The 25,838-nt window shown below is 50.2% G+C and overlaps 1 protein-coding gene across 8 annotated transcripts in view; it reads left to right on the top strand.

The window, feature by feature from the left end:
* Positions 1-25,838, top strand: part of KDM6B (lysine demethylase 6B) — a 111,937-nt gene that overhangs the window by 37,328 nt on the left and 48,771 nt on the right. For 6 of the 8 annotated variants that reach the window (XM_063449717.1, XM_063449715.1, XM_063449720.1 and 3 more), the window contains exon 1: positions 24,586-24,867. The exons of the other annotated variants lie outside the window; for them this stretch is intronic. The gene's annotated coding sequence lies outside the window, so the exon portion shown is untranslated. Of the gene's footprint in view, positions 1-24,585; positions 24,868-25,838 lie in introns of those variants that run through there. 8 annotated transcript variants of the gene reach the window in all.

Below are 25,838 nucleotides of genomic sequence, written 5' to 3'. Positions count from 1 at the left end.
AGCCAGTACACCTGCACCGGTACAATGCCCACATTCTCAGCCAGTACACCTGCACCGGTACACTGCCCACATCCTCAGCCAGCACACCTGCACCGGTGCACTGCCCACATTCTCAGCCAGTACACCTGCACCGGTACAATGCCCACATCCTCAGCCAGTACACCTGCACCGGTGCACTGCCCACATTCTCAGCCAGTACACCTACACCGGTACAATGCCCACATCCTCAGCCAGTACACCTGCACCGGTACAATGCCCACATTCTCAGCCAGTACACCTGCACCGGTACACTGCCCACATCCTCAGCCAGTACACCTGCACCGGTACAATGCCCACATTCTCAGCCAGTACACCTGCACCGGTACAATGCCCACATCCTCAGCCAGCACACCTGCACCGGTACAATGCCCACATCCTCAGCCAGTACACCTGCACCGGTACAATGCCCACATTCTCAGCCAGTACACCTGCACCGGTACACTGCCCACATCCTCAGCCAGCACACCTGCACCGGTGCACTGCCCACATTCTCAGCCAGTACACCTGCACCGGTACAATGCCCACATCCTCAGCCAGTACACCTGCACCGGTACACTGCCCACATTCTCAGCCAGTACACCTGCACCGGTACACTGCCCACATTCTCAGCCAGTACACCTGCACCGGTACACTGCCCACATTCTCAGCCAGTACACCTGCACCGGTACACTGCCCACATTCTCAGCCAGTACACCTGCACCGGTACAATGCCCACATCCTCAGCCAGTACACCTGCACCGGTACAATGCCCACATCCTGAGCCAGTACACCTGCACCGGTACACTGCCCACATTCTCAGACAGTACACCTGCACCGGTACACTGCCCACATCCTCAGCCAGCACACCTGCACCGGTGCACTGCCCACATTCTCAGCCAGTACACCTGCACCGGTACACTGCCCACATTCTCAGCCAGTACACCTACACCGGTACACTGCCCACATCCTCAGCCAGTACACCTACACCGGTACAATGCCCACATCCTCAGCCAGTACACCTGCACCGGTACACTGCCCACATCCTCAGCCAGTACACCTGCACCGGTACACTGCCCACATTCTCAGCCAGTACACCTGCACCGGTACACTGCCCACATCCTCAGCCAGTACACCTGCACCGGTACACTGCCCACATTCTCAGCCAGTACACCTGCACCGGTACACTGCCCACATCCTCAGCCAGTACACCTACACCGGTACACTGCCCACATCCTCAGCCAGTACACCTACACCGGTACACTGCCCACATCCTCAGCCAGTACACCTACACCGGTACACTGCCCACATTCTCAGCCAGTACACCTGCACCGGTACACTGCCCACATTCTCAGCCAGTACACCTGCACCGGTACACTGCCCACATTCTCAGCCAGTACACCTGCACCGGTACACTGCCCACATTCTCAGCCAGCACACCTGCACCGGTACAATGCCCACATCCTCAGCCAGTACACCTACACCGGTACACTGCCCACATCCTCAGCCAGTACACCTACACCGGTACACTGCCCACATTCTCAACCAGCACACCTGCACCGGTACAATGCCCACATCCTCAGCCAGTACACCTACACCGGTACACTGCCCACATTCTCAGCCAGTACACCTGCACCGGTACAATGCCCACATTCTCAGCCAGTACACCTGCACCGGTACACTGTCCACATCCTCAGCCAGTACACCTGCACCGGTACACTGCCCACATTCTCAGCCAGTACACCTGCACCGGTACACTGCCCACATTCTCAGCCAGCATACCTGCACCGGTACAATGCCCACATCCTCAGCCAGTACACCTGCACCGGTACACTGCCCACATTCTCAGCCAGTACACCTGCACCGGTACACTGCCCACATCCTCAGCCAGTACACCTGCACCGGTACACTGCCCACATCCTCAGCCAGTACACCTGCACCGGTACACTGCCCACATTCTCAGCCAGTACACCTGCACAGGCATCATCAAGCATGGCAATATCAAGTACGAGGTCTGTTAGCTCTGCCCTCCCCAGCTGTGATCACTGAGAAATTGTGAACTGGTTTGGAGATATTCTCAGTAGCCAAAACTGTATTTTATTTACGTGACTGTCTTTATCCCTAAGATAATAACGTTGGCAGCATTACAATACAGTTTGATTAAGCTTGGCTATAGAGGCCCCTGAATCCTGGAGAGCTGTAAGATTCACAGTGGAGATTTGTGTGAACGGTGTAACTGGTTGGCCCACATAGTGACACCACGCTATATTATAATAGAGGGATCAGCACCTGTGTCTGGACATATCAGGTTTATAACGGATTGTTACTTACAGTGTGCTATGTGCTCACAGGGATGAGGGGAGCATACTGTATTACAAATATTTAAAGGACAACTAACATGAAACAAAATATTTTATTAAATGATGTATACAGAAATATGTCAGCAATTCCCTTGCCTACCTGAAAGCCCCCCCTCTTCAACCTTCCATCTTTCTCCTCTTTCGATCGGATGACAGATTCGTCCGTCCATTCGATCTCGTGGACTGCTCGGCTCCAGCCTGTGCACCGTGTGCTGATGTCATACGCCATCGCTCTTTTCTAGCTCGCCTCCATTGCAGGACAGACTGCAGGGACATTGCTAAAATATTTTAATATACATCATTTTAAAAAAAACATTACAACAGAAACAACATAGAGCGTAAAATTTGTTCAGCATTTCTACCTGTAACTTTGTATTCCCTTACAAACCGCGCAAGATGTTGATAATGCAAATGAGATTTATCAAAGTGGCAATGACAGGTTTGTGACTTTTTTTGGCACAATTTATTACATATATCGGGTTTTTTCATCTGTTGCTTGTTTTGTGCCCGTACTATTATTTTTGTATACCATTTCTGGTGACACAACAGATGTATCAATGTTTCCATCACTTTCTCCGACGTGGATTTGATTAGATCTCAATGTCATGGTCTATTTCTTCAAAGTCGTTCCTGTTATTTTTTGATGTGTGAAAAAAGCACATCCCTTGTATGTCATAGCTTCCTAATGCAATAGGGTTAAAACCACCCGACCTGTATGGGCCAGTACACATGCACCGGTGCACTGCCCACATTCTCAGACAGTAATTCGAAGAGATGACTGTGGTCAAATGGGGCATTCTGCATAGAATGTAGAGTATCAAAATACCCCATCATGTGCCCCATCCACCTACAGCAGCCAGTCGGTACGGATTAACAGGCACACATGGAGGCACATACGAGCTCTGTTTGTGTAGCTGTTTTAAAGCAGCTCTGTCATTTTAAATGACAGACCCTTGCAAAGAGCCTTAATGGTGACTTTGCCGCTTGGTGTCTGGTGGATGCAGGGTGCAAAAGAAGGTGAGCTACTTACCTGAATCTGTCCTTCCCATCTAGTGGGTCCTTTTCACTTCCTGCTGCTTCACGTGCCAGGAGCCAACGTCATACTCTTGCGCATGTGAGAGAGTACCGCACTGAGGATGTAGGATCCCGTCAGACCACGGGGGCCTCCATAGATATTGTCTCTCAATGAGTGAGATAATGCCGTATTCCCCAAGTCATCGCTAGCAATTTTTTTCAAGTGGAGAAAAACTATATACTTTGCCCTATGTTTTTTTTAGGAGAAATAGATTGAAAAAGGAGTAAGGAAGAGAAGAGGAATAGACGGGAGGAAGGTAAGTATAGGGTAAAACGTGGGTGTTGAGTTTGTACAAGCCACAGGTGTACTTAAAGCGTGTGGGTGCTGAGATATTTTATAGCATTTGGTGTGTATCAGATTGGGTTTCTGAAGAAGGCCTGTATAGAAACATAGAAACATAGAAACATAGAATGTGACGGCAGATAAGAACCATTCGGCCCATTTAGTCTGCCCAGTATTCTAAATACTGTCATTAGTCCCTGGCCTTATCTTATAGTTAGGATAGCCTTATGCCTATCCCACGCATGCTTAAACTCCTTTACTGTGTTAACCTCTACCACTTCAGCTGGAAGGCTATTCCATGCATTTATGTATATTCACTGACGTATCCCTGGCAGAGGTGTAAATGTGTAATGAGTCCATGTTCAAACCAGAGAACTATGACGTTTTAAAACCCAGAATGTACTTTTTGTTATATAGTTTGTACAATACATAATAACATTTGGTTGAAGCAGCACATGATACTATCTGTAACAGACCCAACCGCTTCGCCTCCATAAAGTGGGCTGGGTGCAGTGCTTCTGCCTTTTTAACTCTTCAGCATAAAACATTGCTGTTGCACAGGCAGTTTTGCTGCAGCGGCTGTGTAAAACTCGTTCACGTAACGCTGCAGTCTCCGTAGGAAAGCACTGATTTGGTGCTGTCCTGTTGGGAATGAGCGCATGATGTTCGTCGTGTATGCGCATCGGTCCCTAGTGCTTCTCTACGACGAGCATTGAATTGGACCACACCGGAGGAGGACGTGGTACTTAAAATGTACTACAAAACAGCTTCCTGACCCACATTGCCTGCGGTACCATTATTTACAACTCCTAGCAATAACAGCCCCAGCAGCCTCTGCCTATTCTGTGTTTAAAATATTATCAGATATTTATAAGCCATATTCATACGTTTCAACAAACCAAATAGAGATCCATTTCTTTAATTATGTTTAATTTCACTATAGTGTATATGTAGACTGTCCTGTAGCCCCATGTAGCTAGAGCGCAGCTAAGCGGAAAAAGGCCTTGACAGGGGTTAGGAGGCGGGCTTAGGAGGAAGTAAGCGTGGGTTGGAATTATGGGTAAGTGGGATTGGCTATTTAAACGAGCAGCCATTTTAGGTGAGTCATTCTAACTTCCTACCTGGTCGAGTTTGTGTTCGCCTCGGTGTGCGCGGACTTTGCTTGGTCGGATTTCTTTTGTCTCCTCTGCAGGAACAATGGACGACGTGGAGCGTTTGCTGGAAGGGATCGGGTCGGCAGCACGGCATCAAGGTGTGGACTGGCTTCGGGCACAGCTTGGCCCTGCCCTGGCGGAGGCGGCGGATCGGGACGGCGATGGCGGGAGACCGGTCCGGGCCCGGAGGCCCCCGAGGAGGCTAAGCCCGGGCGCGGGGCCCGGTGAAGTGGTACCCGGGAGCAGTGGAGTTCCAGTTACAACCGGCAGCAGGCCCGGGAGCCGCGTGGTCGAGGCCTTGCCTCCCCGTGTGCGGACGGAGCCTCGGATGTGCACTAGGCGGCAAAGGGATATCGTGGACGGGGGCGCGGCTGCTAGCAGGTCGGAGGCGGCCGGGCGGCCCCCTGGTGCTTCGAGACCCACGGAGGGGAGGCCCAGGAGGGCTTCCCCCCCTTCGGACAGCGGAGACAATGAGGAGGCTGGATCCGGGAGACCGCATGGCAGGCATCAGGCAAGTGCAGAGGGCTCAGGTCGGGGCCCTCTTGGCGGGAAGGTTGTTCGGGGGAGCTCTGCCACTGTGGGGGGCGGGAGTAAGCCGGTTGGGGGTACACAGGCCTTAGTGGGAAAGGGGGAGGGCCCTGGGGCCCCGAAGAGGAAATGTGGCTCTAAAGGAGTAAGTTCTACGGGTGGTAGGGGTTCCCGGGGGGGGGCCAGGTCAGACAGAGGGTCTCCCGTAGGGGTGGTGGGTAGTTCGGGGCCATCGGGGTCTGGCAAGCAAGGGGTCAGAGGTAAGGGGGTGGGGGAGGGGGTTTCGGAGGTAGCTAGGCAAGGGCGTAGGGTAGGCCGGGAGTCGGGTCTTTCCGTAGTGGAGGGGCGCAGGGGGGGCCCGGGTTCCAGGAGTAGTAGTGACAGTCCCTCGCCCGTTAGATCTCTGGGGTCCCGGGATGCTCGGGGGCGGTCGGGTCGGCACTGCTCCCCCTCGGATAGCTCAGCAGGGGAAGGTGCGGCAGCCCCTCGGTATGGACAGCAGGGGCGGCTTGCGGGTAGAGACGGGAGGAGCCGTAGCCCCAGGGGTTCCCGGGTGCCACGTGGTGGTAGAGGTCAGCGGGAGGCTTCGGTGCAGAGCAGGCGCTCCCGGGGTCGGGACGGGAGGGGAGTGGATGTTCGTTACCCCCTACCCAGGACTTCTTCTCCTTGTCCTAGATTTCGGAGCCGTTCTGCTTCCTCACAGGCTGGGCACCGGGTGGGCTCCCCGGTCGGCGAGATGGCGGCGGAAGTTCCTCTTCCCGGACGTCAGGCGACCTGCACTGCAGCCCCCACCGCTCCGGTGTCGGGGGGCTTGGCCGGTGAGTCCAGTGGGTCACTACACTCTAGCGCACTAGTTACCACACTTCAGGCACTACTCCACTCATTGGGGGCGGGGGGTGACACTAGCGGCGTTGGTCAGGTGTGGGCTCCGGGTGCAGGGGCTTCAGGTTCTCGGATCCGGGATTCCGCGGGGCCTAGTTCGGGCGGGGATTTGGCGGGGCCGCAGGACGTAGGAGAGGTTGGGAGCGAAAGGGCTGAGTTGTCCGGGGGTATCCCCGACGCGGCTAGGCAGCACGCGTACGTATCTTTTGCGGGCCCACTGGGGGTCCATTTGAAACAGGACGTGAAGGATAAGATTTGGAAGGGCGAGTTCTGTGAGATCTTCTCCCTCCTCCCGTTAGAGGACTTCATTGACCTCAAGGAGGAGGATAAGAAGGATGAGAAAAAAGAGGAGGAGGAGAAGAGGAAGCGGTACCGCAAGATACCGAAGTCCTTCGGTAATTGGTTGCGGGCCTTTTGTGTGCTGGCTAGTGTGCTCGGCGAGAAATCGCCGGGGTTGTGCTCGTCTTTGTTCTGCTATTTGGATGGCATTTGGGAGGCGTACCGGACTTACGGGGGGTTGGCATGGTGGAGGTACGACGAGCAGTTTCGGCAGCGGCTGGCGGCTAACCCGGGTATGCGGTGGGACCAAATGGACCTGCCGCTCTGGATGAAGCTAATGATGGCGCAAAAAGCGCAGCCCTTTCAGAGTTCGGCCGGCGCCAGGGGGCAGTCCGCCTCGTCGGCCACCTTACAAAAGGGCTTATGCTGGCTCTATAACGAGGGCCAATGCAAATGGGGAGCCTCCTGTCGTTTCAAGCATGAGTGCTCCGGCTGCGGGGGAGCTCATGGGCTCAACCGCTGCTTTAAGAAGGGTAAGTCCGGAGGCGCCGGCGCGGCTGTCGCGCCGGGGGGAGGGGGTGCATCCGCTTCCCCTGGGCCTAACCCCAGTGAAGCTAAGCGCGATGGAGCCGTGGCTAGGCCGCTACGGTAACAGGGCGGACGCTGCGGTGCTCCTGGCGGGGTTTGCGGTGGGGTTCTTTATTCCGTTTCAGGAGCGACGAGGGGGTCAAGGGAGGCTGCGCAACCTGAAGTCTGTGGCGGACTTCCCGGATGTGGTTAGGGAAAAGCTGGGCAAAGAAGTAGGACTGGGCCGCATGGCAGGCCCATTTGTAGTGCCTCCGCTGGAGGGCCTGCGGGTTTCCCCACTTGGGGTGGTCCCCAAGAAGGAGCCGGGTAAATTTAGACTCATTCACCATCTCTCATACCCGAAAGGGGAGTCGGTGAATGACGGTATTCATAAGGAATTGTGCTCGGTGTCATATGCATCTTTCGACCGGGCGGTCGATTTGGTCCGGCGGGCCGGGCATGGGGCCCTGATGGCTAAGGTGGACATCGAGGCCGCGTTCCGGCTGCTACCGGTCCACCGGGACTGTCATCACCTGCTGGGGTGTTTCTTTGAAGGGGCCTACTTCGTGGACTTGTGTCTGCCCATGGGCTGTTCCATTTCCTGCTCCTATTTTGAGAAATTCAGCACTTTTCTCGAATGGGTGATACGGGTGGAAGCGGGGAGTCGTCTTATTGTACATTATCTAGATGATTTTCTGTGTGTGGGACCGGCCGGTTCCCTGGATTGCCTGCGCCTGCTGCGGACGGTTGAGTGGGTGGCGGGCCAATTCGGGGTTCCGCTGGCGGCGGATAAGACCGAGGGCCCGACCACGTGTCTGAGTTTTCTAGGTCTGGAGATTGACTCTGGGAGGGGAGAATGTCGGCTGCCCCAGGATAAGCTGGCAAGGCTTCGGGGGGCGGTGGCTGCCGTTGCTGGGGCACGCAAGGTGACTCTGGTGCAGCTACAGTCCTTGATTGGGTTGCTCAATTTTGCGTGTCGGGTCATCCCGATGGGAAGGGTGTTTAGTCGCAGCTTGTCGGCCGCTACCGCGGGGGTTAAATCCCCGCACCATTTTGTACGGGTGTCGGCGGCCATGCGAGCGGACTTGGGCATCTGGGATGCCTTCTTGCGGGATTTTAATGGGACGGTGTTGTTCCGGCAGGAGGGCCAGTCGTCGGCCGAGCTGGAGCTTTTTACGGATGCTTCGGGCAGTATAGGCTTTGGGGCATATTTTGGGGGCTCCTGGTGTGCGGAGCGGTGGCCGGACTCTTGGGGTTCGAGCCCTCTTATGCGCAACTTGGCTTTCTTGGAGTTGTTCCCGTTGGTTGTTGCAGTAGCGTTATGGGGTGACAGGTTGCGTGATCGGAAAGTGGTATTTTTCTCGGATAACATGGCGGTGGTTCACGTGGTGAATCGCCAGTCGGCGGCATCAAAGCCGGTGGTTCAGCTGCTGAGGCGACTGGTATTGCTGTGTATGTCCCGAAATGTTGTTTTTCGCGCGCGCCATGTTCCCGGCTATTTGAATGAGGTGGCTGATGCTCTATCTCGTTTTCAGTGGTCCCGTTTCTGGCTGGCGGCGCCGGGGGCATCGAAGGAAGGGCTGGCTTGCCCGGACGAGATTTGGCAGCTGGGGGCGTCCTGCTTGGAGGACTCGTGAAGGCTTCTCTGGCACCGGCCACTTGGGCCTCGTACAGTAAGGTTTGGGGCTTGTGGGAACGGTCACTGGAAGGGTTGGCCATGGACAGCGGGGAGGCCCTGCGGGACGCTTTCTTGTGGTACACCTGTCAGTTGCTGACAAAAGGGCCGTCCCCTGCCGTGGTGGACAGATCCATGGCGGCGATGGCGTTTTGGTTTCGGTGGCATGGGAAGGAGGACTTTACCAAGACCTTCGTCATCAGGCAAGCCCTGAAGGGTTATCGCAAGGGGCGCAGGGCGCCGGATACCAGGCGCCCGGTGTCGGTGCGGCTGCTGGGGGATTTGGTGGGTATATTGCCTGAGGTTTGTTTTGATGGGTTTGAGGCTTTACTGTTCAAAGTAGCGTTTGTTTTGGCGTTTTTTGGGGCATTCCGAGTAGGGGAATTGGTGAGTGCTAGTAAAATGGCGCAGGGGGGCCTGCAATTTTCGGGGGTCCGTATCTTGGATAGGAAGGTGGTGGTGCACCTTGGCAGGTCCAAAACGGACGTCCGCGGCGTGGGCCGGGACGTGACACTGGGGGCCTTGCCGGGCTCGGCTTTGTGCCCGGTGGCTGCTACGGTGGAGTATCTGGCGCGGAGGCCAGCGGTAGGGGGCTCCTTATTGGTACATGCTGACGGATCGTCCCTTTCTCGGTTCCAGTTCCCGAAAGTTTTTCGGTTGGGCTTGGGCAGGTTGGGGCTTCAAGCTGCACGATTTGGGACGCACTCGTTCCGTATTGGGGCGGCCACGGAGGCCGCACGGTTGGGATTGGGGGACGAGGTGGTGAAGAGGATCGGGAGGTGGGAATCGGTAAGATTCCGCTCCTATGTCCGGTTGGGTCTATTGGATTAATGGCATGGGACTGTTTTGTATTTCAAAAAAAAAAAAAAAAAAAAAAAAATAACCATCAAATTTAAAAGGTGTTGTGTTATGATATGAGGGGTTAATGGCTATGTTGGGATGTTTCGCTGTGTTGGTTGGGGATGGGGTAGGGGTCTCTGTTGGACTTCCCTCATCATTTGTTTTCTCCCCCCAGGGCGTGTGGCATGGATCGTGGGCCATTCGTTTGTCTTCTGGGCCGAGAGGAGGGCCGCAGCTCGAGCGCAAGGCCAGCAGCTGGGTTTTCCGAGAGGCCAGTTGGCAGTTCGTTGGTTTGGGTATCGGGGTTTTTGCTGGGGGGATGTTTGTGGGAAACTGTTTGGGATGCTGGCAGCAGGGTACACGCCAGACGTGCTGGTATTACATGTGGGGGGTAATGACCTGGGCCTTACGCCGCAGCGCCGGCTGGTGAAGTGGATGAAGCAGGACATTAATAAGTTGAGGGGCCTGCTTCCGGGGGTAATGTTGGTCTGGTCTGAGATTGTCCCGCGGCGCCGGTGGCGGCACGCTCGGGATACGGGGGCTATGGAGAGGTGCAGGAAGAAGGTGAATAGCTTGATGGCAAGCTTTGTGCGGAAAGTAGGGGGTGTAGTGGTACGGCACCTGGAGTTGGAGGAAGGGTTGCCAGGATACTACCGCTCGGATGGTGTTCACCTCTCGGATGTGGGTTTGGACCTGCTCAACTTGGGTTGGCAGGATGGTATAAGGATGGCCCTGTTTCTTCGGGGTGGCGGAGCTCAGACAGCTTAAGGGGTCAAGGTCTGAGCTTGTGGCGGGACGGGGAGCTGAAGGAGAGGAAATAGGCTCCCCTGGATGAACGTGAGGTGGAATAAACAGATTGTGGTCATCGGTGGTTGAGAGGTTTCGAGTCCTGGAGGTGGCTCAGAACCTGGTGGGGCAGGGGTATCCGGGTATACCCCTGCCGTGGTTAATGGTGGTTGGCACTTTGATATAAAGTTGGTGTATGTTATAATTATGTATATGTGTTATTATATGGGGGTCATTGCCTTTTGTATGGTAGCCGAAGGAACAGGATGCGAGGGGGCGGAGTATGGGGGGCAATGACCCATGTTTACCTGTTAATTTATTATCGATATTATTATTATTATTATTATCATTATTATTATTATTATTATAATTATTGGTTAATAAAGCTGTGGACAAATTTCCCCATACTACTTAGTGTCTGTGTATTATTGGGTTAGGTTATGGGGGTGGTTTGTCCTGGATTCCGACTGCCCAAATGGCGACTATAGACCTGTCATGTAGCCCCATGTAGCTAGAGCGCAGCTAAGCGGAAAAAGGCCTTGACAGGGGTTAGGAGGCGGGCTTAGGAGGAAGTAAGCGTGGGTTGGAATTATGGGTAAGTGGGATTGGCTATTTAAACAAGCAGCCATTTTAGGTGAGTCATTCTAACTTCCTACCTGGTCGAGTTTGTCCCACCCACCCTCCCTTTGTTTGTTTTGTGTTTATTTAACCCGTTTCTTTCACAGCGGCGGGACGGGGAGCTGAAGGAGAGGAAATAGGCTCCCCTGGATGAACGTGAGGTGGAATAAACAGATTGTGGTCATCGGTGGTTGAGAGGTTTCGAGTCCTGGAGGTGGCTCAGAACCTGGTGGGGCAGGGGTATCCGGGTATACCCCTGCCGTGGTTAATGGTGGTTGGCACTTTGATATAAAGTTGGTGTATGTTATAATTATGTATATGTGTTATTATATGGGGGTCATTGCCTTTTGTATGGTAGCCGAAGGAACAGGATGCGAGGGGGCGGAGTATGGGGGGCAATGACCCATGTTTACCTGTTAATTTATTATCGATATTATTATTATTATTATTATCATTATTATTATTATTATTATAATTATTGGTTAATAAAGCTGTGGACAAATTTCCCCATACTACTTAGTGTCTGTGTATTATTGGGTTAGGTTATGGGGGTGGTTTGTCCTGGATTCCGACTGCCCAAATGGCGACTATAGACCTGTCACGTTATTACTAATAAAAACTATAATTAAATTATCTCTAATTGCATTGTTAAAATAAGTGGTTTTATACTAGTGGTAATCTCTGGAGATTTGACTCCATCTGTTTGGTTTGTTTGTTGACATTTATCAGGGACTACGCCCCTTAATGGTTACCCATACAGTCCCCTTTTCTTGCAATAGGGTTGGGGTTTTGTACCTAACCCCTATAGCAATTTTTCTCTTTATACTCATAAGTTGATGTGCTGTAAAGACAATATGTTCAGCATTTCTACAGAGTCATCAAGGCTCCTCAGAAAGATGTCAGGAAGCCATCATACCCAAAAATGCAGTGTACAGTCCAGATCGTAACTAGAAGGGACAGCAAAATGGAAGAAAGTACGCAAGATGTATTACTGGCCCTTCGAAAGGGGGATCTTAAATGGACATTAAGTGCCCCCAGACCACTGTCCCTAGTGCCCTTAGTCCTGCAGTGTAAACCATTTCAGTTTTAGACAAACTGCTGTCTACCATACAGCCACTAGAGGCGCTAACTGCTAGGTGGGCAACTTCTGGGTGACGCTGGACGCCCTCACAGTCTGCATGAAGACATAGGATGCAGAGGGAATCTTATTATCATTTTAAATGGACCCATTGAGTACTATAACAACATATGTTTATTTCATAGATATAATGATCTGTCTAGAACACAGGGACTTATAACTGCAGCTATAAGATGGAAATCAGAGGAAGACATGTTATTCCTCAATCCAGCCCCCGCCCTCCTTCCATCGAATTTGTGTGTAATATGCGAGGGGCATGCTGGTTGTGTTACTTGCTCTTCACCAGTCATGGCCATGTATATACACATCCAATCCCTGTACACAAAACCGCTCTCCACTACGGCTCAGAAAGGGTTACTTGCATTTCCCCTGGTGTATATGTCCAATCAGGCTATGCTAGGTACCCAAACTAGCATGTAGTGGGGTAGTGGGCCCCATTGCCAAAAAATGTCTGTTATCTGTGTATAGTTATATTGGTCGGTTAGAATTAGTCATGTATTAATGTTTGGAATATAATTTTAAGAGGCTTTTTACCTCTCAATAAACGTCACCTGCTTAACTGGCCCGCTATCTCCTGTTGTGCTTTTTTATCTGGGTGGGATCCCCCTAGCGGTGCATCGTGGTGCGGAAGGGGTCTCCTGACTTCATGGAGTGCATTGTGCATCTACTTCTTTGTATTAAAGGGGCACTCTATTCCTGTGCGTCCAACTCGTCTTGTAGCAAATACTTGTCTGTTAGTACACCCATTGTACAGCGCTGAGGAATTTGTTGGCATTTTATGAATAATAATAATAATAATATTCAGATAACCTGTACTACACAGCTGTCACCTGAGTGTGCCAGAATGTTGGTGGATTATTTGTGACTTGTGCCTCGCTCCGGTACGCTACCTGTTACAATTGTATTTACTGGATTGTACATTTCTTTAGCTTTATCACTAACATTCTTCTTTTTGTGTGTTTCATGTAGAAGTATTTTTGTATTGCATTAATAAAGCTGTGTTCAGTATTATTAGCTGCGTTGGTTTGCATCTTTATGTTTGAACAGATTGCAGTAATTACCGTGGGAAATTAATGTGAAGTAATAATCCATCTCCAATAATGGGAGTGGTGTCTGAATGGTCATAGGCTGTCAGTGAGTATTTAGTGGCGTGTGCCGGAATCAGCAGATAATACATTGGATGGCCAGTGTTCCGTCTTCAGCTCTGCTCAGTTTTATTAAAGGAATGCTGTAGTGATTATAGTACCAGGAGCGCTCTTGCATCCCTACCGCCCACTGTAAATAGTTAAACCACTTTAGAACTCTTACCTGGGACCCTCTGTGATTCATTCCTTACCTCCACTACTTCCAACAGAAGAGCTGGAAGCAAAGTACAAGGCTTAGCTCTTTTGCTAGAAGCGATCAGCTGACACTCAGTCAATGAGCTAGGCCTGCAGTCTGCTTAGCTCACGAGAGCTAACGAAAGCTTCTACGCAACAGCATCTGGCTAGGGTAGTGGAGTCAAGGACAGGGGTCTCTTTGGCACAGTAACCACTATGGCATTTTGTAGTGGTTATGGTACTTGGATTTTCCCGGATCTCTGTAGGATGTAGTAAAGTTATTCTACTTTGACTGCTTACCGGGGTGTGGCGCTAGGACACTCATGGCACCATAAACACTGCAGTGCGCTGTTGTGTACGTGCTGGTTGGAATGTTTATTTAACAAACAGCAAGCCCACAAAAGTCAGTTTTCACTTAGGAGGCTTAATACAAAAATCAAATCATGTTTGTTTGGAGACAGCGCAGAAAGATGGGCGCCATACTTTTCTATAGCATTCTATCTCCTACCAGCCAACAAAATGGCCTCCTAACCTCATCCCTCATCTACTCAGACATTTAATGAGCAAAAGTTGATTCAATCCTTCTCCCCTCCAAAATGGCAGTAATTGGGTCTCCCCTCAAAAATGGCAGTAACCTGTCTCATTGGCTGTCATTGTCGCATTGATGGTAACATCACAAATATCATAGCAATACCTGTCATATAGTGGGCCAGAAATACAGTCAATGTCGGGCATATTTACTAAGAGATTGGATTAAGAGGGATGTGTTAGGCTAGAGATCCGCCAGTTACATCATGGATACAGGCAAATGAAAGACATCTTAAATGTAAATGTAACAAAATGCAAACAGCAAACCTGTTGTGTTTTATATAAATTAGATTGTTTGCCTCCTTTCATTATTCAATATAATACTTAACGTGAAATCCGACCTTTTGCTGGAAATCTATAGATACATACACTAAAATACATTAATCGTTAGTTGACTGCTGACCAATCCTCTCCCCCCATTGCCCCCAACAAAACATGAGACCAGAAATATGGGTATGGGCAACGGCCACAGCTTTATTAATTTTACAACTTTTTAACGGACCAGCATTCTATCCAACTGTCAGCTGTTGGATAACGACCCCCAGCAGACAGGTACTACTTCCTTGTCCAGAGTTCGTATCACTCCCCAAGTCGTTTCCCATCACTTTCCATTTCGCTGGCCAGGAGCATCTCCTTAATGAGCACCTCCTCATTAAGACCACATTGTCGCCCTCCAGGTCCACGTGACGGACCACCTTGCCACCCATCCATCTCACAAACAGAGACACCGTCATGTTCAACTTTCGCCGCCCACGCTCAAGGCCCCTAGCGTTCGTCAACGCCCGCCAACAAGGGTGTGGAACGATTTCGGACCAGACAAGTGTGAGATCCCGAAACAGGACCGCACAGCGGGCTAGATCCTGCTTGATTACGTGAATGAGATATGACGTTCTCATCCGGCCCAAATAGTTCGAAACCCATGTGCACCACCATAGTTACCGGCCCCGACACAACCCTCCTAAGTTCAACACATTAGTTATAAAACTGACCCCAGGAAAGACCCCTAATCCCCCGCCACCGATCCCTGGCCATTTCATCCGGGAAGCTCATGTTCCTGCCGTAGGACCTCACCTCCGCTCTGCAAGCTGCCCAGTAAACATATGAGTGGCCCACGATCCACACATAACGAGGGGAACCTACAAGAGAGGAAAGCGTTACAACAAGTGCGGCCAAAGATACAGCCAAAAATGAGTCCCATCTGCCCAAACGCTTAATCGCAACCGCTGAATAACCTAAGATGCCCGCCTGCATGGTGACTCCAATCTGAAAGGAGTGAGCAGAATACCCAGAGGCGTCCACTCTGCAGGCACGCAACGCCAACCAACGCAATGAGGAGAACTGGTATCGCGTGAATGGCGACCCATCCTGATGTACCAATACAGACGACGACGCCCCCGGCCTCGCATCCAAATCAGACCCGACCAACTGAATCAGACAAAAGAGGCCCCCAGCGGCCCCAATCTGTACCCATGCTCTGCAACACACCTGATCGGTCTTGGATCGGCGCACCTGAAGTTCCAACGAAGACTTGGACAATCCGAATATCTGACAGCAACATAGGAGCCACCGACCCCAAGTTGGGTGCCACCAATTTCCCCACTCGAAACGCTACAAAAAAACAAAGGGAGAACACAAACCGACACAACAAAACGTCAAATGCAGAAGCGCACACCTGCGGAAGGACTGTTGAGAGCTGCCCCAGTAAGTCCACCGAAATTGGTCTCCGACGATCCTTACCTTTCCTAAGCCTCCAACCTTTCAACTCCCTCTGAACACTAAACTATCGACATCGCTCGTTCCACAGATGCACACGACTTACCCTGAGACTGCAACGCCGACAGGAACAGAAACGTATCTTCGAAACCTCCCCGACTCCAAAGCGATCCTCCGCTCCCCGTTGCTAAAGGATAGCCACTGCAACCACACCGCCCAATATGCCTGCCACAACGCTGAAGACAAGGACTCAGCCACTATATCCCCCAGGCCTTCAAAGCAAGGTCCCATAAAGATGCAGGACAAGTCCGTCCCACTTGGTCCGCCTCTGGCTCTGCCTCTCAAAACGGTCCCACTGAAACCGAGATAGAGAGTCAGCCACCACATTGAGCACACGTGGAACATGAACCGCCTTCACCCAAACATTATACTGCAGGCTCAGCAACACCAAGCGCCGAAGCAACGCCAACACGGGGGGAGAGGCCGATGATGATCGATTTATCACATGGACCACGCTCATATTGTTCGTGTGAAAAACCATGACGCGCCCCAGCAAGTCGTCGCCCCACAGCTCTAAGGACACCACGATTGGGAAAAAGCTCTAAAAAGGTAAGGTTACAAATTAAATCCAGATCCTGCCAACCGAAAAAACACTCCGAAGCCGATGGAGCCCGAACCATCTGTAAAAAGATGCAGTGCCCCATTGGACGTAACTGCCATCAGCCAACATGAATGCCCATTGTAGGTCCCTTGGAACAAACTCCATACCTGCAGATCCCCCCAGAGCCGCTTGTTGACCCTGATGAAGTGATGCGGTTCCCAAATGCACATCGGTGCTAACGACAAAACACCTAACCCATTGGAAGGACTCGGCAAGCAAATGCCAAGTGCCCCAACAGGGCCTGCATCTGACATAATTGGACCTTCCTGGCACCCTTCACCTGGTTCACCAACTCCAGGAGAACTACCAATTTGTCATCCGGCAGCAAAAAAAATCATGTGCACCGTATCGATCTTGATCCCCAGAAACAACAACGTGGAAACTGTCCCTACTGTCTTCTGTTCTGACACCGGGACCCCGAATTCCCGTGTGACCACCCAAAATGAGCCCAACAACGCGACGCATTCCTCCGAAACGGCCGACTCAACATACAAAAAAATCATCCAAGTAGTACGTAACTGAGCACCAACCCGACCACTGAACCATTAATCACTCTAGGAAGGAAGAAAATGGCTCAAAGTAAGAGCACGAAGTCGCACACCCCATGAGCAAACACATGTCGTGGTAAAACAGGTGACAACGCAACAGGTGGAAGCACTCCGGGTGATCTGGCAGCAAGCGAAAGGCTGACTCTATATCCGACTTAGCTAACAACGCCCGGCCCCCGCTTCCCGCAGCAATTCCAACGCCCGATCAAAAGAAGCTTATCTCACACGGCAGACCTTCCTCCCATGTCTTCATTCACCGAAACCCCGGCCGGATAGGAAAGGTGATGAATCAACCGGAAAGACCACTTCCAACGGGGAAACGTGCAAGTTGATAAGGGAGGGGGGGAGTCAAAAGGCCCCGCCATCCACCCCAACTGGACCTGCTTGTCCTGTAAAATTTCCTCTTTCCCTAACACCAACTTCAAATTATCCGTGAACAAAGAAAACTTCTGAAAAAACAAACAGTATCCAAAACCCCTCGGAAAACCGCCCATCCATTACGTTTGTGGAGCACCTTTTAGGGTACCGAGCGAGCCACGGCCGCATCCTTACTACGCTCACCGGCGTTCTCGCCTCTAGTAACGCCATCCCTCCCTGCTCCTTTTGCCGGTGTAGCGGAGAGCCGATATTCCACAGGTTATCTCCACTTAAGATCCCAGTGAGGCTCAGGAACAAGTATTGTAAATCCATAAGGCAATAATTTGTAGCAGGCAAAACAATCCAACAATATCCCAACATCAATCCCAATGACTGGACGACACACAGCATCAGGAGCAGAACTGAACTTTTAATCACACAACCGTCTTTTAACCCCTTAAGGACCAAACTTCTGGAATAAAAGGGAATCATGACATGTCATACATGTCATGTGTCCTTAAGGGGTTAAAGCATTCTCCCATGCAAGGGAGGGATTTACAGTAATTACACAATACACCAATCATACACGGGTTGCCACCCACACCTCCCCTCCCCGTAGTGTGACACATAATCCCATTATACAGGACACACATTCCCTGGGTTTCTGGATGTACCCCTAAACATAGGGGTACCCCTTTAAATATTACAGCCCCTGGTATCCCTGATCTGGGTGAGACACATATCCAAAAATCACCCAGATCGGACCAGGGGTTCGGGAAATTCATGGAAGTACTAAAAAGACCGACAGTCGAAAAGGGTTCCAGAAAAGGGAATGAAACACACAAATGGCTTAGGTTATGAGAGCGGGGGAGGATTCGGGTAAATCCCTTTGTTCGTGGGGTTCTTTCTACCGAACGGGAAGCCGTTCGCTAGTTTTTACACGAATTGCCGGCAGTGTGGAGGTCTCAGCTCTAACCGAGTGTCCAATTTGGGTTACAGACACTCGACGGCAAAACACCGCTGTTCGGGAGTTTAAAATGGCCGCCGCCACATGTTCGTTTCCTGAATGGCGGCCACCCAGAGAACAAAGAACACACTACACGAATTGCCAATTAACCGTTTGCAACATTGTTCCGGGGGTGGTCTGATTGTTCGGTAGTTTCACTCGCATAATAACTGGAGTGATTTTACCGAACAATCAGACGAATGCTGCATACACTTCACATACACATGTCAAAATTCAACCGAACACATAGGAATAAATGCAATTTTTAGGACAGCCCAATGCCATCCGCTACAGCCGGCACCTGCAGCGCATAGCGGGATGCGCTCCTCCACCGACAGGAACTGAACCACTTACTGTGACTCTCGTTAAAGAGCGAGCATACTCCTTTTTTGGTCATAGCAAAACCAACATTGCCCGCCATAGACCTTATAAGCCCCCAAATTAAAATCAAGATAGCCAAACAGAGAACCGCCACGCCAGGATGCTCGCAAAAATTTTAAATCCCTGCAGCCAGTTCCCAAATGTGCGGGGGATTTGTTTTGCCTTATCCCCGTCCTGAGCCTCCCCTCTGCGTGGCCTATCCACAGATTCCCTGTCCAAGGGAACTAAGGCTAAGAAGTCCACATACTCATCCCTTAGAATCCTCTGCTGTGTCTCGGCGGGGACATGTACCCCCAACGGGGACAAAACACAATCCGGAAGGGGAGGGCGGTACCGACTCGCACTAACCACCTGAGTGCACGCTGGACTTAACCCACTACCCTTGGCCAACTTGTCTAAAACTGCATGCAGCTATCCCAACACCTCACTAGATTCCCCCTGCGCCCCACGCATATCACCCCAAACGCTTGCGCAGGTTAACTCACCCCTGGGGAGATGGACAGCTGTCTCCAGGACTTCGAGCTGAGCTGTGTCCTCCTCACCGTCTGCACCTGTGGTCCAATCCGATTCTTCCCGGTAGACTCCACTCTCTCCGATCCTCCTGCCCACTGCAGGCAGAGTTCCGCCGGCTTCCTGGCCTCCTCCGGTGTATCCGACTCACCGAAGAGGTAAAGGAGGCGGGGCCTGTGACGTGGCCGCGTCCCTCCACTGACGTCACCTGTCTTCTTCCTGCCATCCAACGTCACATGCCATCCAACGTCACCTCTCACCACGCCGGGTCCTGCTGCTCCTCACCGGGCTGGGTGACAACCGCGTCGGAGGCCTCGACTGCCTGGCCTTTTGGCGGTGTGCAGGGGATACCTCTGCTGTCCTCTCCGCCTCACCAGCTCCCAATCTTACTGCGACGCCGGCCACCGCCGCATCCAAAGCACCTGAGCCATAGGACTCCAGGTAAGCTTGTAACATCGCCACCATCTCCTCATGGGACTCTACTGAGGACGCTGCCACCATGGTAGATTCGAACTCCAACTCCTACCTCTCACAAGACAGCACAACTTCTAGTTATGTATTTCTCAGTAAAATACAGTACTTTCTCGTGAGCACCTGTCTGTATTCACACACGTCTGTAAAGATGCATTTTAGTTTACACACTCATTAACTCATTGAGGATGGATTTTACTAGATGTACAGTGTGAGGACATCCAGCGTTGTTTCCCATTCAAACTCCAGAAATCGCCTCCAGTGGCTGTATGGTATACAGCGGCTAGATGCAGTCTTAACCCTTTAATGTAAACATTGCAGTTTTTTGGTACTTTCAACGTTTTGCATTGCAGTGTTAAGGGGACAGGGTCAGTGCACCCAGATTACTTCAATAAAGTTAAGTTGTCTGTTTGCCTATAGTGTACCTTTAAATCGTTTTTATTTCTGTTTATGCAGCCCTAGTCACACCTCCCCTGGCTGTGACTCTCACAGCCTGCATGTTTACTCTAGAAGTTCTTATCTCCTACTCTATTAATTCAACTTTAATCGAACACAGGAGGCTGTTGCAGGCTCTAGAAGGCTATTAACAGAGCAGGAGATAAGAAATTATAAATTAAGCAACAAGGCAAGTTTAAATATTAGATGACTCTTTACAGGAAGTGTTTAGGAAGGCTGTGTAAGTCACATGCATGGAGGTATGACTAGAGCTGCACAAACAAAGTGATTTAACTCCTAAATGGCAGAGAATTGAGCAGTGAAACTGCAGGGCATGGTCTATACACCAAAACCACCACCTAATTAAAATATTTTTTTTTCGTGATTAATTTGTCCCTTTAAATTAATTTGTGTAATACTCTGTTTAAAGTAAGCATGTCAAACTCACCGCATGTGGCCCACAATGGACATTTTTGCGGGCCGGCGAGCCGCGAGTACATGCTTAGTGTTAAAGCAGAGTAGGAACCTGCTCCCACATTGCAGGTTCTTATTCTGCTAAAATTTACCTGGCTGGGAGGAGAGGTCACTGGAGGAACTCAGTATCCCTGCTCCCTTGCGGGCGCCGTGTGTAGTGATGCCGGGTGCAGGAATATGATGTCATATTCCGGCACCCGGCATCACTTAACTGCGCGCGAGGGAGCAGTGAGCAGCAGGAAGGAGATCTCCAGATAGAATATCCCAACTGTACCCCAGGGATAAATACAATGATGTAATGTAATTGGGGACTGGGAATTAGTAGAGGGGGGCTGTGGTTTAGTAGAGAAGGATGCTGGGGTTTTTTTATACTGTCATTTTCAAAATAAACCTACGTTTCTATGATAATGTAAATATCTTTTTTTTTTGCGGCTCACATAAACTTAAACCTTGTTTATTTGGCCCGTGCTAGACTTTGAGTTTGACGTGCTTGGTTTAAAGCATTGCTGTCCGTGTAAAAGAAAATCCAGCAGTGCTCTGTGCAATATTTATTTATAGTATATATATGTCTGTTTACACTTATTTAACAGTAAATGTAATCGCATACACTGTATATTGTTAAATGTTTTTTTCCACAATACATTTCTCAGTTCTCACATATCTGAGTTTATATTCTGTCTATGAGGTTTTTGTTTACACATATCTGAGTGTATATGCTGTGTCTCTGCACACATCTGAGTGTATATGCAGTGCCTCTGTTTGCACATATCTCTGTGTATGTGCTGTGTCTCTGTTTACACATATCTGAGTGTCTATGCTGTGTTTCTGTTTACACATATCTGAGTGTATGTGCTGTGTCTCGGGTGTATGTGCTGTGTCTCTGTTTACACATATCTGATTGTATGTGCTGTGTCTCTGTTTACACATATCTGAGTGTATGTGCTATGTCTCTGTTTACACATATCTGAGTATATGTGCTGTGTTTCTGTTTACACATATCTGAGTGTCTATGCTGTGTCTCTGTTTACACATATCTGACTGTATGTGCTGTGTCTCCGTTTACACATATCTGAGTGTATATACTGTGTCTCCTGTTTACACATATCTGAGTGTATGTGCTGTGTCTCCGTTTACACATAGCTGAGTGTATATACTGTGTCTCCTGTTTACACATATCTGAGTGTATGTGCTGTGTCTCTGTTTACACATAAATGAACACTTGAACATAACCCCCACCCATGCACTGAATACATCATATAACACATAGATACATCATGTAATGAGATATATATTGTAGAGGTGGACTAGGTGCAGTTTTCCTGTCATTGTAACCCTGCAATGTAACACATTGTGTTTTTTTTAGAAGCTGCGATGTTTACATTACAGGGTTAAATCCACCTCTAGCTGGGATCTTCCTGACAGGCATTTCCGCCTCTAGATCAAGTAAAACTCAGTCTGGGTATTAAAGGCTGCTAATCGCAGCATTTGATTGGAGGGACGCCGCGCTAGCCCGCACTTGCGTACCTTTCATCCATTGCTTCTCTGAGACACAATGGAATGGAGGAGATCGCAAAGATTTCGGAAGTCATAGTGACGTCTCCGCATGCGGATTGAGACCTGTCGCTGTAAATGAGGTAAGTAATCTCTTTTTTAAACTTTATTTATTTTCTTTTTTTATCAAAGGTAAGTGGGCAAAAGGGAACCTATAGTTCTAAAATAAAAATTGTTATCGATACTATTGGTTTCCTTTCATGCATTTTTTTTTATTGCGTTATTTTATAATGCGTTATAGAAAGGGGTTAATTTTTACCCCTAGTTTGCTAACTATAATCTCACCTTTTCTTTACCTTAAATGGCAGTCCCTCACACTCACTTTTCTCCGCAAGACTAAACTCACCTTTCTTTCTGCCTCTCTCATTCTTACCTCACCCTTCTTCTCTTACACAAACTGTTCGCCATTCCTAACTCGAGTATACACCCCTCTCCCTATATCCCTATCACTGCCTCTCGGGTCCCCCTACACTCCTCCCTACACACACCTCTCCCAAAACCCTCATCTCAAAGCAGTCTCCCCACTCCCAGCGTCTCCCCCTTCCCACACCTCTGGCTCCCCCCTCTCTCACACCTCTCTCTCAGGAGGGGAGATCATTATAGGGGAGAGGGCGGGGGTTGTGGCTGCTTGTGGGGTGAAGTAAGGACACACTGCAGATGTTATATAAGAAATGAAGAGAAGGGGTCTGGGCAGTTGGCCAAAACCTGTATACAGCTGTGCGTACAGTAGGGGAGGGTGCGAGGCCATGTATATGTTTTGTATGTGGTATAGGTATATCCACAGGCCCCGCACACCCATCTGGGGAGATTTAGAGAACTTTGCTCTCTGTATATTCACTGTTGATAATTCTGTGTAGTCTCTTTGTGCGTCTATATATTGTACACCCAGAGCTATACAGAAAGATTCCCAGTAAGTGCATGCTGTGCTCACCTCGGTTACCTGTGCAGCCATATATGTAAACATGTTTACACAGATTTGGCCACGCGCATGTACATGCATGTGTATAGCCGTGTGAATTTAACCTCAATACAATTGCGTTCTTGCTACAATTAATCATTTGTATATTTGGCCAGGTCCCTAAAGCGTCACCACCTCTCTTCCTCCCTACCCCCATCATCGTCCATTCCCTAAAGGTGTCACACCCCTAAACATGGGCAAGTTACACACCAGACAGGTTGTGTGTGATTCTACAACTGAGCAATTCATAAAACTGTGGCATTCTTCTATTGAGAGAATTTAGTAAAGTTCTGTCACCGTGTAGGGACAGTCTCATAGCTCTATTAGCCTGTCACTCTGCCATTCTTCAAGGAGGACAGTCTCATAGCTCATTCTGTCTGTGTCACCCTGCAGGGGGAGGGGCAGACTCATAGCTCCTTCTGTCTGTGTCACTGTGTCACCCTGCAGGGGGAGGGACAGACTCATAGCTCATTCTGTCTGTGTCACTGTGTCACCCTGCAGGGGGAGGGATAGACTCATAGCTCCTTCTGTCTGTGTTACTGTGTCACCCTGCAGGGGGAGGGACAGACTCATAGCTGTCTGTGTCACCGTGTCACCCTGCAGGGGGAGGGATAGACTCATAGCTCCTTCTGTCTGTTACTGTGTCACCCTGCAGGGGGAGGGACAGACTCATAGCTCCTTCTGTCTGTGTCAGTGTGTGACCCTGCAGGGGGAGGGACAGACTCATAGCTCCTTCTGTCTGTGTCACCCTACAGGGGGAGGGACAGATGCATAGCTCCTTCTGTCTGTGTCACTGTGTCACCCTGCAGAGGGAGGGACAGACTCATAGCTTCTTCTGTCTGTGTCACCCTGCAGGGAGAGGGACAGACTCCTAGCTCCTTCTGTCTGTGTCACCCTGCAGGGGGAGGGACAGACTCATAGCTCCTTCTGTCTGTGTCACTGTGTCACCCTGCAGGGGGAGGGACAGACTCATAGCTCCTTCTGTCTGTGTCACTGTGTCACCCTTCAGGGGGAGGGACAGACTCATAGCTCCTTCTGTCTGTGTCACCCTGCAGGGGGAGGAACAAACTGTGTCCAGTGATTGCAGGCAGAGGGGGCAGATTGTAGCCCCTGTTGGATGCAGATTTGGGCTGATTCTGTGTGTCTCCCATGCAGGTGTCAGCCAGCTCTCTGTCTCTCTATGTGAGGGTAACCTTGCAGTAAGATGGCCAGGCTGCCTGTCAGAGAAGGATAAGCAGAGGGAAGGGGGAGGAAATGTAGCCACAGGATGTTAGAGACAGAGTGAGGAAAGGCTGGGAAAAGGGAGAAGTGTGAGAGAGGAGGGGTGGGAGGGCAGGGGCTCTGAAAGCGAGGCTGGGGTTCCGGAGGGGGGGGTAGGATTTGGGGGAGGGCACAGACAGACCTGGGGGGGGGAGGGGAGCTGAGCATTTCTTTGTTTGAATACAGACTGGAAAAAAGAGAGAGAACAGACAGAGTGTGAAAGACAGAAAGGAAGAGAGAGCCACTATTATTTGCCCCCTGTACCTGTCTGTACACAGCCCTCACACTGGGGGCAGCAGCTGCTTCAGGGATTTAGGGTCCAGCTCCTGCATTTTGGGATTATATTGGTTTCTTGGAAGAAAGGAATGAAAAATCATTAACAAAAGAGGAGTAACCACAAAGAAAAAGGGGATCTCATACAGCCCTCCCCACGCAGGTAAATTACTTGCCCCATCCCACCTGTCCCCTTCTATGTCTATATATTTATAATTCTCAACATTCTTTATTGCATTCTATAGAATGTGGCTAGGACAGCCATTAGCCGGGCTAGTGACTTACAGGAGGCTTTTATTGAGCTGGAGAAAAAGGGGCAGCTGTCAAGGGTTAATGGGCTAACATGATGGCCAGCCTGTAGTAAATGTTATAATCAAAAAGCTACAGAGGGGGAAAGGTGTGAGAGGAGAGGGTTAAATGCCCTTTAAAGGAACTCCAACCAGTTTAAATGGCTGAGGTGGAGTTTAAAGGGACTGGGTGGGGGTTAAAGGGCTGACTGACAGCCTGCACTCTAAGAGCTTATTAGACGGCTGGGGGCAGTTTAATAGCCCTGGAAGGTATTTATCTGTTTAATGTGCAGTTTTATTGCTCTGGGGGCATTTTAAAGGGTTAATGTACAGTTTGAGTGTGAAGTGGTATTTACAGGGTTCATTAATCTGGATGCCATTTTCTAGGGCTGGGGTGCAGACTGTTTGTTTAGAAGAGTATTTGTAGCTTGTGTGGGTGTAATGGGTTAAATGCCATTTAAAAAAGAACTGGAGCAGGTTTAAAGGGCTGAGGTGGAGTTTAAAGGGACTGGGTGGGGGCTGGTGGGCTGAGTGACAAGTTAATTTTAAGGGGATATTTATGGGATTAAGGTGTACTTTGATGGGTCTCAGGGGCATTTATGGGGCTATGGTGCAGTATGTGGGGAATCACAGGGTTAAATGCAATGGAAATGCTCTGTAATCGGTTTAAAGGGATTGGGCAGGGGGTAATGTGCTAACTCAAGTTATATCCCAGAGATGGATATTTTACAGGGTTAAGGTGCAGTGTAGGAGGTGTTTCTGGTATTTGAAAGGTTAAATTTAATTTGGAGAGTGTATCTTTTGGATTTAGACATGAACTGAATGCTGAGTTCAGGTTTAATGGACA

Source organism: Pelobates fuscus, chromosome 3 (genome assembly GCF_036172605.1).
Source record: "Pelobates fuscus isolate aPelFus1 chromosome 3, aPelFus1.pri, whole genome shotgun sequence".
Classification (NCBI taxonomy): Eukaryota; Metazoa; Chordata; class Amphibia; order Anura; family Pelobatidae; genus Pelobates; species Pelobates fuscus.
The sequence above is the reverse complement of the archived record's forward strand: the minus strand, read 5'-3'. Positions and strand labels throughout refer to the sequence as shown.